Source organism: Oncorhynchus tshawytscha, unplaced genomic scaffold (genome assembly GCF_018296145.1).
Source record: "Oncorhynchus tshawytscha isolate Ot180627B unplaced genomic scaffold, Otsh_v2.0 Un_contig_2286_pilon_pilon, whole genome shotgun sequence".
Lineage (NCBI taxonomy): Eukaryota > Metazoa > Chordata > Actinopteri > Salmoniformes > Salmonidae > Oncorhynchus > Oncorhynchus tshawytscha.
The window spans coordinates 47,501-52,341 of record NW_024608784.1 but is presented as its reverse complement, the minus strand read 5'-3'; the positions used below and the strand labels follow the sequence as shown (position 1 = coordinate 52,341).

Sequence of the window (4,841 nt, the reverse complement as noted above, 5' to 3'; positions counted from 1 at the left end):
ATGTGTCCTAGCTATAATTCATTAGGTATGTTAGGTATGTGTCCTAGCTATAATTCATTATGTATGTGTCCTAGCTATAATTCATTAGGTATGTGTCCTAGCTATAATTCATCAGGTATATGTCCTAGCTATAATTCATTAGGTATGTGTCCTAGCTATAATTCATTAGGTATGTGTCCTAGCTATAATTCATTAGGTATATGTCCTAGCTATAATTCATTAGGTATGTGTCCTAGCTATAATTCATTAGGTATGTGTCCTAGCTATAATTCATTAGGTATGTGTCCTAGCTATAATTCATTAGGTATGTGTCCTAGCTATAATTCATCCTAGTATAATGTCCTAGCTATAATTCATTAGGTATGTGTCCTAGCTATAATTCATCAGGTATATGTCCTAGCTATAATTCATTAGGTAATGTGTCCTAGCTATAATTCATTAGGTATGTGTCCTAGCTATAATTCATTAGGTATGTGTCCTAGCTATAATTCATTAGGTATGTGTCCTAGCTATAATTCATTAGGTATGTGTCCTAGCTATAATTCATTAGGTATGTGTCCTAGCTATAATTCATTAGGTATGTGTCCTAGCTATAATTCATTAGGTATGTGTCCTAGCTATAATTCATTAGGTATGTGTCCTAGCTATAATTCATTAGGTATGTGTCCTAGCTATAATTCATTAGGTATGTGTCCTAGCTATAATTCATTAGGTATATGTCCTAGCTATAATTCATTAGGTATGTGTCCTAGCTATAATTCATTAGGTATGTGTCCTAGCTATAATTCATTAGGTATATGTCCTAGCTATAATTCATTAGGTATGTGTCCTAGCTATAATTCATTAGGTATGTGTCCCAGCTATAATTCATTAGGTATATGTCCTAGCTATAATTCATTAGGTATATGTCCTAGCTATAATTCATTAGGTATTTGTCCCAGCTATAATTCATTAGGTATGTGTCCTAGCTATAATTCATTAGGTATGTGTCCTAGCTACAATTCATTAGGTATGTGTCCTAGCTATAATTCATTAGGTATGTCCTAGCTACAATTCATTAGGTATGTCCTAGCTACTATTATTACAATATCCATGTCCATTTTGCATGACAAGGAGTCATCACCCCAAATGTCATAATCGTCACAGCCCTACGACAAAGACCTCTGCACAGGCTAACCTTTGAGTCGCCGTCAAGTTCAGTGATAGGCACGGGACTGTCTATCCTAGAGCACAGGAGCCAAGGTTTCCTATTATAGAAGCATTAGGATTTAAGTTTCAGTGGCTACTACTCTACAAACCGCTCTCTCCTTTCCTCTCTCTACAGCCAAGGTATTGTTCTTTTAGTTCATGTTCTTCAAAGCTAAGACAATGTTATGAGGTCTCCCTCACCCTCCTCTGATCAAAGCTAAACCAGGACAGTATGACACTGACGGATTAATCGTGCCAAGCTAAACACAGTCCACGGCTGATGATGTTCGATCTGATTTGTGGTTGTATTTGCTAGTCTGTGACTGGATCCTTCACACACACACACACACACACACAAACACGCACACGCACACGCACACACATCATCTTAACCTTCCTTTTTTTTTTTTAGCTTTTTTTGAAATGTTATACATGAAAGGAAGTTAGGTCACTTGTCATGACAGTGTGTGTTTTTGTCACAGTTGAATGGTTTTTAATTGAAGTGTTTTATGGGAAATCAGGCAGTTGTAAATAGATCGATGTCTGTGTAGCTGTTGTCACTCTTATGAACACATCACAGGTTAGATAATGTTTCCACTGTGTCAACATAACTGGACTGACTTTACTGCTAACAGACTGACTTTACAGCTAACAGACTGACTTTACTGCTAACGACAGACTGACTTTACTGCTAACTACAGACTGACTTTACTGCTAACAGACTGACTTTACTGCTAACGACAGACTGACTTTACTGCTAACAGACTGACTTTACTGCTAACGACAGACTGACTTTACTGCTAACGACAGACTGACTTTACTGCTAACAGACTGACTTTACTGGTAACGACAGACTGACTTTACTGCTAACTACAGACTGACTTTACTGCTAACAGACTGACTTGACTGCTAACAACAGACGGACTTTACTGCTAATGACAGACTGACTTTACTGGTAACGACAGACTGACTTTACTGCTAACTACAGACTGACTTTACTGCTAACAGACTGACTTGACTGCTAACGACAGACTGACTTTACTGCTAACGACAGACTGACTTTACTGCTAACGACAGACTGACTTTACTACTAACGACAGACTGACTTTACTGCTAACAGACTGACTTTACTGCTAAGAACAGACTGACTTTATTGCTAACGACAGACTGACTTTACTGCTAACTACAGACTGACATTACTGGTACCTACAGACTGACTTTACTGGTAACGACAGACTGACTTTACTGGTAAAGACAGACTAACTTTACTGGCAACGACAGACTGACTTTACTGCTAACGACAGACTGACTTTACTGCTAACGACAGACTGACTTTACTGCTAACGACAGACTGACTTTACTGGTAACAGCAGACTGACTTTACTGGTAACAGACTGACTTTACTGCTAACGACAGACTGACTTTACTGCTAACAGACTGACTTTACTGCTAACATCAGACTGACTTTACTGCTAACATCAGACTGACTTTACTGCTAACATCAGACTGACTTTACTGCTAACAGACTGACTTTACTGCTAACGACAGACTGACTTTACTGCTAACTACAGACTGACTTTACTGGTAACGACAGACTGACTTTACTGGTAACGACAGACTGACTTTACTGGTAACGACAGACTGACTTTACTGGTAACGACAGACTGACTTTACTGCTAACGACAGACTGACTTTACTGCTAACAGACTGACTTTACTGCTAACAACAGACTGACTTTAATGCTAACAGACTGACTTTACTGGTAACGACAGACTGACTTTACTGCTAACTACAGACTGACTTTACTGCTAACAGACTGACTTTACTGCTAACAACAGACTGACTTTACTGCTAATGACAGACTGACTTTACTGCTAACAACAGACGGACTTTACTGCTAATGACAGACTGACTTTACTACTAACAACAGACTGACTTTACTGCTAACAGACTGACTTTACTGCTAACAACAGACTGACTTTACTGCTAACGACAGACTGACTTTACTGCTAACGACAGACTGACTTTACTGCTAACTACAGACTGACATTACTGGTACCTACAGACTGACTTTACTGCTAACGACAGACTGACTTTACTGGTAAAGACAGACTAACTTTACTGGCAATGACAGACTGACTTTACTGCTAACGACAGACTGACTTTACTGGTAACGACAGACTGACTTTACTGCTAACAACAGACTGACTTTACTGCTAACAACAGACTGACTTTACTGCTAACATCAGACTGACTTTACTGCTAACATCAGACTGACTTTACTGCCAACAGACTGACTTTACTGCTAACAACAGACTGACTTTACTGCTAACAACAGAATGACTTTACTGCTAACAACAGACTGACTTTACTGCTAACATCAGACTGACTTTACTGCTAACAGACTGACTTTACTGGTAACAACAGACTGACTTTACTGCTAACAGACTGACTTTACTGCTAAAATCAGACTGACTTTACTGCTAATGACAGACTGACTTTACTGCTAACAACAGACTGACTTTACTGCTAATGACAGACTGACTTTACTGCTAATGACAGACTGACTTTACTGCTAACAACAAACTGACTTTACTGCTAACAACAGGCTGACTTTACTGCTAACAACAGACTGACTTTACTGCTAACAGACTGACTATGCTGCTAACAACAGACTGACTTTACTGCTAACAACAGACTGACTTTACTGCTAACAACATACTGACTTTACTGCTAACAACAGACTGACTTTACTGGTAACGACAGACTGACTTTACTGCTAACGACAGACTGACTTTACTGCTAACGACAGACTGACTTTACTGCTAACGACAGACTGACTTTACTGCTAACAACAGACTGACTTTACTGCTAACAACAGACTGACTTTACTGCTAACAACAGACTGACTTTACTGGTAACGACAGACTGACTTTACTGCTAACGAGAGACTGACTTTACTGCTAACATCAGACTGACTTTACTGCTAATGACAGACTGACTTTACTGCTAACAACAGACTGACTTTACTGCTAACATCAGACTGACTTTACTGCTAATGACAGACTGACTTTACTGCTAACAACAGACTGACTTTACTGCTAATGACAGACTGACTTTACTGCTAATGACAGACTGACTTTACTGCTAACAACAAACTGACTTTACTGCTAACAACAGGCTGACTTTACTGCTAACAACAGACTGACTTTACTGCTAACAGACTGACTTTACTGCTAACAACAGACTGACTTTACTGCTAACAGACTGACTTTACTGCTAACAACAGACTGACTTTACTGCTAACAACAGACTGACTTTACTGCTAACAACAGACTGACTTTACTGCTAACAACAGACTGACTTTACTGCTAACGACAGACTGACTTTACTGCTAACGACAGACTGACTTTACTGCTAACGACAGACTGACTTTACTGCTAACGACAGACTGACTTTACTGCTAACAACAGACTGACTTTACTGCTAACAACAGACTGACTTTACTGCTAACAACAGACTGACTTTACTGGTAACGACAGACTGACTTTACTGCTAACGAGAGACTGACTTTACTGCTAACGACAGACTGACTTTACTGCTAACGACAGACTGACTTTACTGCTAACGACATACTGACTTTACTGCTAACG

At 39.2% G+C, this 4,841-nt stretch overlaps 1 protein-coding gene across 1 annotated transcript in view; it reads left to right on the top strand.

Moving 5' to 3' along the window:
- The first annotated feature begins 997 nt into the window (after window positions 1–997).
- Window positions 998–4,841, top strand: part of LOC121843815 (ATP-binding cassette sub-family C member 12-like) — a 46,886-nt gene continuing 43,042 nt past the window's right edge. The window contains exon 1 of the mRNA XM_042313661.1: window positions 998–1,329. The gene's annotated coding sequence lies outside the window, so the exon portion shown is untranslated. The remainder of the gene's footprint in view (window positions 1,330–4,841) is intronic.